This window comes from Phyllostomus hastatus, unplaced genomic scaffold (assembly GCF_019186645.2).
Source record: "Phyllostomus hastatus isolate PE091 unplaced genomic scaffold, TTU_PhHast_1.1 phas_contig_2392, whole genome shotgun sequence".
NCBI classification, from domain to species: Eukaryota; Metazoa; Chordata; class Mammalia; order Chiroptera; family Phyllostomidae; genus Phyllostomus; species Phyllostomus hastatus.
The window spans coordinates 1-11,438 of NW_025333787.1; the positions used below are offsets into that span (position 1 = coordinate 1).

At 49.8% G+C, this 11,438-nt stretch overlaps 2 pseudogenes; both read left to right on the top strand.

The window, feature by feature from the left end:
* The first annotated feature begins 936 nt into the window (after positions 1 to 936).
* LOC123817925 lies at positions 937 to 6,102 on the top strand (annotated as a pseudogene).
* A 4,362-nt stretch (positions 6,103 to 10,464) lies between these two features.
* Positions 10,465 to 11,235, top strand: LOC123817923 (annotated as a pseudogene).
* Positions 11,236 to 11,438: the final 203 nt, after the last annotated feature.

Below are 11,438 nucleotides of genomic sequence, written 5' to 3' on the forward strand. Positions count from 1 at the left end.
CCTTGCCTGACCTGGGCAGAGTCTGCTTCGGGCAGCTGGTGGGTGTGAAGCGCTGGGAGGTGTCAGAAGCAGGGCTCCCACACCCAGGACCAACAGCCACTTGTGGCCAAAGCTGATTTGCAAAATACTGGGATTCCTCTTCTCAAATTACAAGAAGGGCTTTTCTATTCTCCAGCCTTAAGGCATGAAGACACACAGGCCTTTCTTCACACAGAAGGTCTGTCTTTCTGACAGTGTTTCAAGTGTGTATTCGAAGGCTCCTATCAGAGGAGCCTGCCCTTCCCAACTCACATTTTCAGCCTGTCCCAGGCAAAGTCCCCTGCACTCCCAGTTCTTGGGACGGCTCTCCCCAGTGCCAAAGGTGTGTAAGCAGCAAGGCGACAAAATATTTACAATAAAATACCATGGTCCTGTGACAGTGAGCATGGATGAATAAGGAAAGGGTCACCTTTTTCTCAGATGTAGGCTGAACATCAAGGTTAGAGGGAATCAACAAGCAGAGGGAGTTTTGATCAATTTACTTATTTAACAATATGTGTTGTGAAAACCTCTGTGTCCAGTAATGTGCTTGTCCCAGGTCACAAGGGAATACTGGACTGGACACCCTCCTGGAGGTTCCATCATCATGAAACTTCCAACTGACCAGGGCAGAGTAGAGAGAGCAGATGCAGAACTTCTGACAGAAATCTCTGCTCCTTGGGGCCCCCTGGGAGCTCTAGGAGAGCCAATAGTGAGGGGACCTCAGCACAGCTGTACTGTGGGTGGGGACAGTGTTGGGGAGAGAGGCATGGAGAAAAAAACAGGTTTTAATTAAAAACTGTGTTGAGTTTTTTAAAAATTGTCAAGGTGAAGAGGGACTGAGGATAAGAGAATCAGTCAGGAGTGTGACAGGGAAATGAGTCCTAGTGGCCTGAATCAGCCTGAAAGAGGGAGCAGGGACACTTCTGCATGTTTTGGAGTTCAAGTGCGTGGGAGAGATGTGAAAAAGTGAGGAGAGAGGAGCTGTAGGTGACCCCACGACTCCACAGGAGCCCCAGGCTGAAAGGCTGAGGCCATCTGCTGAACCAGAGGTGAGGGTGGGGGGAGTTGGTGAGGAGCTGGATGATCCGTGACCTGAAGGCAGTGCTGGCTGGAGAGCATGGAGGTCAAGGGTTTCCTGTGGACAGTTCTATGTGAGATGCCCATGAACTTGCCCAGTGGAGAGACTGAGTGGGATATGAAAGTTCAGACCTCTGGGGAGCATCTAAGCTACAGATAAAGTTCAAATGGTGTTCAGAGGAACAGGTTACTGAGGGGGACAGGGAAGAGCACCTGAAGACTGTATGTTAGTGCAGAGGAAGAGCAGGAAGCAAAAAGGAGATTGACCAGGAGAGTGGAGCAGAAGTGCTGGGAAGGAGGGAAAATCAAGTAGCCAGTCTAGGGGAAGAAGGGGCTGCTGGCTGCAGGAGGTTCGGTTTGCAGTTACTCTCCATTTCCCTGAAATGAGTTGTGTTTCTTGCCCACAGGAACTCACACGACAATGGCAGCTCCACTGCACAGCTCGAGTTTCAGCATCAGTGAACCTGGGACCAGCCATGGTGAGAGGGGACTCGGGCTCCCCAGGCCAGGCTGAAGGAAGGGACCTGGTGGGGGCTCTCCTGTCCTGTCTGCCAGTCCCCAACTGAACAAGACCCAAATACCCCCAACCCCATTTCTCATTTTGTCATTATCGACTCTGCTCTTTCTTTCCCATTGACCCTCCACCCTGGCCCCTCCAGATATGGCATCACCACTCAGAGGAAGAGAGGTTACAGTGTCCTGAGTGATCCAGGATTAATGAGGGTTCTTGTCCCCTATTTCCTAACATGTGCACACATCAGGAGGGCCCACTCTAGCCTCTCTGCACTTTCTCTGCCCCTCTCTTCAGTCCCCGTGAGGGTGGGAAGGAGGAACGTGAGAGCAAAGGAGAATTTATTCAAGTCTCTGTGGTCCCTGCTCCTGGTGGCCTCACAGTAACCAACAAATTCCACAGGCTGGCTCACTCCATTTCTCACATAAACCCCCCTTTTATGCCCTTGTCTATAGAAAGTAACTGCATCAGTTGAAATCGTGGTGGTTTGCAAATCACACCACAATGTAGTGGCCTAGAAACATCAGATATTTTGTTGGCAATTCCGTGGTCTAAGTAAGCTGGGCCCCTCTCAGGCAGACTGGCTCATGCACCTAGTAGTAAGTGGTAGTTCAGTGCATACCTGAATAATCTTTTTTTTTTTTAGATGAAATGTATTGGGGGTGAGAGTGGTTAATAACACTATATAAGGTTCAGGAGTACAATCCTATCATCCATCACCTGTATACTCATAGATGTTTTTGGGGGTACGTACCCAAAGCCCTCCCTCCTCCCATCACCACACATTTGACCTTGTTGACCCTGTTCCACTTCCCCCTTTCTGTTTTCCTTCTGGTAAACACCACATTGTTGTCTGTGTCAATGAATTTGTTTTGTATTTTTCACCTGAGGCTTCCTATTTTATATCCCACATGCCAGTGGAATCATATGGCTCTTGTTTTTTTTTCACGTGACTTATTTCATCTAGCATGATGCTCTCAAGATCCAGCAACTGGATAATTTGGGATTGGACATGTCCCAATCCCAGTCCTCAATCCCAATTTTCATGGATGTGTCTGCTAGTCAGCAAGATCTTTGGCAGGCCAGGGTGACAGGCCTAAGTGGGCCTGTGTCCCTCATTACCCAGTAGGCAAGTCCAGCCTCTTCCCAAGGCAGCTGCAGGGCTCTGTGGGTCAGAAGGACACAGCCAGCTCCGCACATCCACACATTTAAGACCCATGCTGGCATCACACACCTACTACTCTATTGTCCAGAATGAGTCACCCAGCCCACCTGGTTTCAAGCTGTGGGGAATGGACTCAGTCTTTATAAGCAGGGCTGCAGATCCACATCCCAGGAGGCTCATGTCCCAATGGGAACAGTCCGTGGCCACAGCAGCACTCTGTCACATAGATCGCTGTGTGCCCTCAGCATTGGCAAACTGCTCCAGGGTGGAGCTGGCCTGTGCTGCCCCTTTTGTTTCACCTCCCAGGATCTTCCCACTTCTTGTGTGGTGACAGCTGACACCCTCAGGGTGTCCCTAGGTGGAGTCTTCCACTGTGATGCTAATGGCACAGTGATCTGAACTCCTACCCACATTCCCCTTGTTGGTAGCCATCCTGTGTCCCATGTACTCAGCTTCTGGAAACTTACTTCTCTCATCCCAGGATGCTGGTTATCAAACGTGGGAAACTCACATTCAGGGGAGGTTTGGCTACTCCCTGGATGAGCTATAGGTTCCCCATAGAGTGTGTGGAAGATGGGGAATCACTACTGATCTTGTGGAAGCCAGAGATGGGGGTTCTGCCAAATCTATCTTCTAATTGCTAGGTATTTTGAAAAATCATTCCAGTTACAGAACAGGCAGAATGGGGCATACTGGACATAAAGAGGCCAGTCAGGGGACAGCTGAGGCATGGATGTTGATGTAGGTTGGTCTGGTATGATGGTCTTCTACCTGGAGAGAAGTGGTCAGGTTGTGGATGAAGGCAAGAGAACATTCTAGTGGCTTGGATCTGGAAAGCAAAGGGAAGAGAGGAATCAAGGGAGATTCCTAGACTTTTGGTCTGAGGACATGGGTGACGGCGATGATATCTCTGAAAGGGAAATTCAGTCAGTACTCGTGTCTCTAACGTCATCCTTTTGACCCTTGGGCATGGACTCTGAGCAGAGACAATGGCTGTGTGTGATACAGGGTCTTCCTGCAGGCGACAGTCTCACTCAAGGGCCGTGCTGGAGTGTCTTCTTTGTCAGAGAGACAGGCGCTCAATGTGCTTGTCCCTTGCCTTGCATGGTCCTGGGCTGTGCTCACCAAATCCTGAAGCCTTCCTAGATAAGGCACATTAAAGAGAAACAGAGGTTTACTAAAGGGAAATGCGGAAACAGCTAAGCAGATGATTTGGTGTTTAACTGAGGGATGGTCACTTTGAAAACATCCTGCAGTTAGTAGGCTATGGTGTTCTGTCTTTAATATGCAGCTTTCCCATGAAGCACATAAGGCCTAACCAATGGAGCCTAAGAAAGTGTAATTCTACTGGTACAAACCTGTATGAGTTGTTATTGATGCTGTTTTATCATTATTTAAGTGTGAAGGGCTTTTACATTAACTCCAGAGAACTGTCTATACTTTCTGGTTCTAAGTTCAACATGTTAATTTAAAACAGGAAAATGTCATTATATTTCTACACACAGTCATAATTTTTAAAGATTTTATTTATTTATTTTAAATATTTTATTTATTTATTTTTAGAGAGGGAAAGGAGGGAGAGAGAGAGAGAGAGAGAGAGAGAGAGAGAGAGAGAGAGAGAGAGAGAGAAACATCAATGTGTGGTTGCTGGGGGCCGTAGCCTGCAACCCAGGCATGTGCTCTGGCTGGGAATTGACCCTGCTATGTTTTGGTACAGTCATAATTTTAAGTAAGGTGTTTTGTGTTTCTGTGGGTCACAGTCCCTAACAAGAGAGCTGTGTATGTGACATATAAAGGGATACTCCTTTCTGCCCAGGTGCCCTTCTCACCCTGCAAGCATGGAGACCCTGAATTACCTGCCTCCCTGGTTTCTTCATGGGAAGAAGAAAAGATCCCTTGTGACTATGATGAGGGGTGAAGGGATCTTCCACTGTGATGTCCCATAGTCAGCTTTTGTGTCACTTCTTGCCTTGGCTTAGGAGGGACAGCACGTACAGTGGCTCAGAGTTCTCATTTACACCCTAGAATGCCCTCCTTCGTGGGCCCTAAGCTGTCAAGGGTCAGAGTGAGCAGCCCAAGGAACTCTGGAGACATGCTCGGGATTCGCGAAGTCCTGCTGTAGGAATCTGGGACCCAGGGCTTCCTCAGAGCTCCTGTGAGTGGAGGGGTTGATCACAGGACAGGACATAAGCAGGCAACAGAGACGGGCACTACTAGGTATGGGGGCCTGCAGGAGGAATGCTGGAGGTCAATCCTCACACTGTGGTTTTTTGTTTCCTGCTGTCCCAGGGCTTGGAAACCAAGACCCCAGAGAGTCACAACTGAGACTAGTCTTAGTGGGTAAGACCCGAGCCAGAAAAAGTGCCACAGGAACAGCATCTTTGGGAAGAAAGTGTTTCATTCTAGCATCATAGAAAAATCTGTCACCAAGGTCTGTGAGAAAGGGAGTAACACCTGGACTGGGAGAGAAAGGGTAGTCGTGGACACACCTGGACTTTTGGACACCGAGGTGCCGGATGCTGACACACAAAAGGAGATTGCTCGTTGCATCCTCCTGACATCCCCGGGGCCTCATGCACTGCTCCTGGGGGTCCCACTGGGCCGGTACACAAAGGAAGAACAAGAGGCCATGGAGAAGTTGCTGATGATGTTTGGTGCCACAGCTAGGAGATTCATGATTCTCTTATTCACCCCAAAGGATGAGTTGGACAATGTGGACTTCTGTGATTACATAAAGGAAGCCCCAGAATTCATTCAGGATCTGAGGAAAGATTTCAAGGATCGCCACTGTTTGTTCAACAATAAGGCAACAGGGGCTGAGCAGGAGGCCCCGAGGGCACAGCTGCTGGACCTGGTCCAGTGCATGGTGACGGAGAACGAGGCAGGATTCTACACTAATGAGATGTACCAAAGGTCTGAGGAGGAGACTAAGAAACAGATACGAGTGGTACAAGAGGAGTGCAGAGCTGAGCTGGAGAGGGAGAAGAAGTGGATAAGAGAGGAGTATGAGGAGAAAATCAGAAACCTGGAGGATAGCCTGGAGCAGGAAAGGAGAAAGGCAGAAATGGAGCAGGTGTTGGCAGACAGGGAAAGCACTATGTTTCCAGGCAGGAAAATGCCAGGGGTGAAGTTGAGAGTGTGAGTAATATACTTCACAGCCTCGTGCAAATATTGATGTTTGCTGGGCCTTTTTCACGTTTATTGTTCAAGTAAAATTTAGCTCATTGAAAATCTATGTGTATTTCCTGTGAATTTTGGCTGCCCCCTCCCTATATCATTCATTCCCCAAAGTCAGAGCTCTCTGTTTCTGTCCCTCAGGCTCTCAGGACTAGGGAGGGTGGAAAAGTTCACTGCTGACAATTAATTTAACCTGGGAGGGAAACATTCTCAAACTGTAAAAAATTCAGGGAAAGTTTGGATGCTCCCTATCTTCTGAACTTTGTCTCAGACACACAGCAAAAGAATGCAGGAGACCAACAGTCGGTGAGTCCAGGCCTGGTCTACTTATCCTTAGTAACTGTTTCTCCTCCAGATTCTTTCTAGATGGGCAGAGAATCTCTACCTGTGGCTTCTACTTTTTATTTTTACCGGTAAGACCTCTGTGATTATTTTACCCATGTGGTTAGTAATCTATAGATAGACATGCTTATAGAATTCCTTCTTCATTAACATAAATTTGTTGCATTACATTCTAACATGTGGACTGAAATTGTTCCTTATCATCGGCCCCCTGAAGGACAAAGAGCTGTTTGAAAAACGGATGACTCAGAACTCAGCAAAGGAAATGACAGAAAGGGCAAAGGACATGGATTCAAGAATGTTCGGAATATTCAGATGTTCCTATAGAAGTGCTTTGACCAGCCTCAATGAGAGCACGTTGCCAAATAACTAGTTCTCTCTTTTGCTTGGGAAACCAAACGATGCCACCGCACTGCCATCACCCTGCACCTTGATGACTCCCTGCTGGGAGGGTGATCTGCATACTGCTCCCTACCCCCTGAATTGTTTCCTTAGTGTTACTATAATAAACCTTTTCTATTCTTTTGTATCTGTGCAAAACTGGAAATCTTTTACCTTAGGAAAAACCACTGATACTTCTTCTAAGAGCACAGGGAAGAATTTCACTTTCTGGTAAAATGTCAAGGTGGTTTCTGAGACCTTCCAGGATTTCCTGGTTACAAATGAGCTCCCTTTATTGTATGAATAACAGCAGTGCAAATCTATCCCTTCCCTCCTGGGGAGTCCTACCCGAGTAATTTCTAGGAGCTCCCAAAGCACATTTCCATGTTCTAGCAGCAGGTTCTGGTGGTCACACACCTAGAGGGAACTTCGGTGGTCTGCCTGGGGAATGAACCAAGGGACCACAGTGCAGGTCAGGTCTGGTCACCACTGGCCAAAAAGGAGAGAGGACAGTCCAGTTCCTTTTTTTGAAAAGTGAACATAATAGTAACAAATGGTTTCACACCCTGAAAGAGACCAACCACTTTGCCTTTGTGAGAGGGTGATAATTTATGACATGTCTCTCCCTCTTGGGCTATAGGATAAGCCCTTCCCTGTTCCAAAAGGAAAACCATCAGCTTGGTCCTATAATGCCCAGTGGTACCTGGGGGTCCCATCCCTGTGACTTCCAAAATCTGCCGTGACAAAGCCAAAGGCTACAGAAAGTTCTGTATGTGTTGTTACTGAGGAACCAGGTAGAGAACTGAATTGCAGGTTTGCAGGGCCTGGACACGATGAACACAGGACAGTGGCACATGACTCAGAGCGCAGAGGGACGCAGGAGGGGGCAGATCGGAAAGTTCTTCTAAGAGCAGCAAGGACTTGGGACTGTCCATGCTGCGGAAGTGTTCCTTGAACCAAGGTTCACCAACTCTTTAAAGGGTGGGGTAAGAAATATTTTGGGAGGGCCTCATGGACACCAGGCACTTGGTACACAGTGATGAGTAAAGAAACCAATACTTTGTCCCTGGCACACCAGCATCAAATCAGTGTGAGCCCTGTGGTGTCTTGGATGAGATGGAAATCTTTCCATAGGAAGGTCAGGTGGAAGGTAAATTCACACGTGGACATCCAGCTGCGCTCAATCCTCTGTCCTACACCATGGACTGTCACGCTGTGTTCTCTGCATCACAGGGAAGGGGCGGGGGACAATCCTCACTGTTTTGCCCCTGAGAGGTCACCATCAGGGTCTGCCCCTGCAGTCTGAAGCACATGCTTCCACCAGGAAGGACTGGTGCCAAATAGCAATTCAACTTCTCCTCTGAGAGATTCAAAAGATTTGAAAACATCTGTACCACCATTTTGATTCCCCCTGCCCCCTGGGTTTACAACATTCTTCCTAGATTTGGGGATTTTTTAAGACACGATATTATTTGGCCAGGTGTCTTATATCTCACTTCCCCTCTTGCTCTGAAGAAAAACACTTGGGAAGGGTTGGCAGGTGTTGGGGAGGGGAGGAAGAGGGTCGCCCTGAGGAAAGAGGAGGAAGAGGAGGAATACGATGGAGACTGGCCCACACAGGACTGGACGCCAGATTCACCCCAAGCGTTCCCTGTGAGCAGGGTCAGGGATTGTGGGAGTCCACAGGGGACACCATCAGAGGGAGGAAATGAAAAAATGTGAACAATGGGAGAGGAAGAATCTGAGACGGAACAAACCTCTGCCACAATTGGTTTGGGAGGGGAGGGGAGGCGAAGCAGGTCAATCGAGGTGGTACCTCCATATGGTCCCCTCGACACGCACACTATCCAGCTGCATCCCGGGGCACTGGGGCTCCTTAGAGCACTGAGACGAAAAGTATTTTAAAATCTAATCTACTTAGTCCTGTTGTTTACTTTGTCTGTGCCCCTCCTTTCAGAGAATGAAGGGATATTATTAACCTCTGCCTTCTGATGTTTGTTTGTTTGTTTTTCTGACCCAAGGCAGCCATGCTTGGGTTCTCAGCAGGGAGGGGAAATGTACACAGAATTTACTTTTCAGCAATCACCTCTCTGGGACTTAGTGATACAGAGCTTTTTTAAAAAAAAAATCCTCACCTGAGGATATGTTTATTGATTTTAGAGAGAGCAGAAGTTAGAGAGAGAGTGAGAAAGCATCCATCTGTTGCTCCCCTGTGTGCCCACTAAGGACCAAATCCCAAATCTTCTGGTGTGCAGGATGATGTTCCAACCAATGAAGCCACCGGGCAGATCCAGAGGTTTTATTTCTTTTTTCTCTGTGATTAGAGAGAACCAGGTGCTCTGGAGACTACAGGGTCACCTCTCCGGTCACTGGGGGTGTCACTTTGACACCCCCCATCCCCGATTCACCCACATTGCTCTCAAAGCCACATGGGGGGAGCTGGAGGAATCAGCATCCTCAAGCAGAGTTGGTTGCTGGGTCCACCAGCCAAGGACTCCAGGCATGCCCTGGGGGGCTAGGCCCTGTCACTGAGACACACCAATGTCTTCACTATGGAGCAGACGTGGGGACCAGAGGGTCACTGGGCACCTGTCTGTTGCTCCGGGGATGAGCTGAAAGGCCGGGGGAAGGAATTCTCCTCCCAGCCTCAGACCCCAGTCACTTCTGAAACCCTCACATCAGGGTTTCAATGTCAGGCTGGCATGTCCACGTCCTCTCTTTGCCCCTGTCCTGTATGCAGCTGGGCGGGAACATCCAGCCCAGGTGTCCAGGATGGAGCCCAGGATTGCACCCCCAGGTAGCCTCTGTGCAGTGGAGCCCGGGGTCCAGCTGAAAGGCACCACCCTCCCCACAGTCAATGTGGAAAAGTGGAGGGAAGTGATGGGGTCAGGCACTCGGGGACAAGACACAGACACAGAGGCCACACCTCTGCCCTCATCATCAGGGACACCCAGGAAAGCCCAGGGTCCCCTATTCATGGTGGTCTGATTCTATCCGGGTGAGAAGACGTGACCCCGAGAAGATGTTTTAAACCTAAACACAAAAACATGGTATTCTGCCACATTATCCAGCAATTGCATTCTGTCTGGGTATGTGCCCCGTAGAACCCAATCAGGAACTTGGACTGGCATTGGTCCACTAAGGTGCACAGCAGCATCATTCACAGTAGGAAAAAGTGGAAACGGCTCATGCCCACATGTGAGAGTAAACACAGTGTGGTCCGTCCATGCCGTGTGATAGCATCTGGCCTTGCACGAAAAGGGAATTCTGACCAGGCTTCAGGGTGTATAAGCCTTGACACCACTGTGATGCTGAGTGAAGGGAATCCAACACAGAAGGTCAAAGTGCAGGGACCCAGGTCTCTGAGGCCCCTAGGAGAGCAGAAGAGCACAGGCCACAGAGATAGGAAGTAGGCTGGCAGTGAGCTGGGGCTCAGGGGGAGGGAGGAATGAGGAGTTGCCATTTCATGAGGACAGAGTTTCAGTTGGGGGTGACAAAAAATTCAAGAGATGCATAGGAGTGACGACCACACAGCAATGTGAAGGTGCACAGTGCCACTGAATTGCACACCAAAACTCAGTGACAACAAGGATTTCAAATATTTGTGTATATTTTCCACCATAAAACAATATTTTAAAAAAGGAGCATGGACCCAGAGCAGGTCTCCTGTACAGATGTCACTCCTGTCCCTCCTTCCAGCAGAGCCAGCCCCTGGGGCCATGAGCATCCAGGGCTGAGGCCTCTGAGGAGGCCAAATGGGGAACATGGGCTATAACTCCCACCCCCCTGCTTTGTCTGGATGCTTCTAGATCTGCAGGAGAAGGAAAAGATCCCAAAGAGGCTGAGGCTCCTGCTGGTGGGGAAAAGTGGAAGTGGGAAAAGTGCCACAGGAAACAGCATCCTGGGCAGGGAAGCCTTCGAATCCAAGCTCAGCGCCAGACCCATGACCATGACGTTCCAGCGTGGCTGCTGAGACTGGGCCGGGAAGGAGCTTGAGGTGACCATCTCCCCTGATATTCTGTCCTCTCGGGTTTCACGGGAAGGGGCAACTCAGTGTCCCTGGGCAGCCGTTGCCTGCTGCACCCCTGGACCACATGCTGTGCTGCTGGTGATGGAGCTGGGCCACTTCACAAAGGAGGACCAGGAGGTAGTCAGGTGCCTCCAGGAGGTCTTCAGGGTGGGTGTCCTGGCCCACACCATCCTGGTATTCACTCGGAAGGAGGACCTGGGGGGTGGCTCCCTGGACGAGTATCTTTGGGACACCGACAACCGGGAGCTCGCAGACCTGGATGTGGTTTGTGCGCGGCACCACTGTGACTTCAACAACAGGGCAGATAGCGCAGTGCAGGAGGCCCAGCTGACGGAGCTCATAAGGACCATCAAGGTGATCCTGTGGGAACACGAAGGCTATCCTTATAGAAAGGAGGCTTACCTGGTGCTGCTAGCCACACATCCAGTGCACAAAAGGGCAGGGAAGGTAGAACGTCTAGGGCCAGCCTCCGAGGAAGTGACCACTGCAGAGTCCTGGCTGGAGGGGCTGCGAGAAATCCAGGGCACCTGAGAAAACCGGCAGACATCTCCTAAAGGGGCACCATCTGACTGTGTGTCCAACTCTAGTGGGGACAGCCATTTCCGGGGAGCCTCGCCACCCTGGGTCCGCCTTGCAGCCTATCACCTCTCTCTGCATCCCTGGCTCATGGACCACTCGGGTCTCCAAGGTGGAGCCTGCTGAGTCAGAGGGTGTGGGTCCCAGAGTCCCAGCTC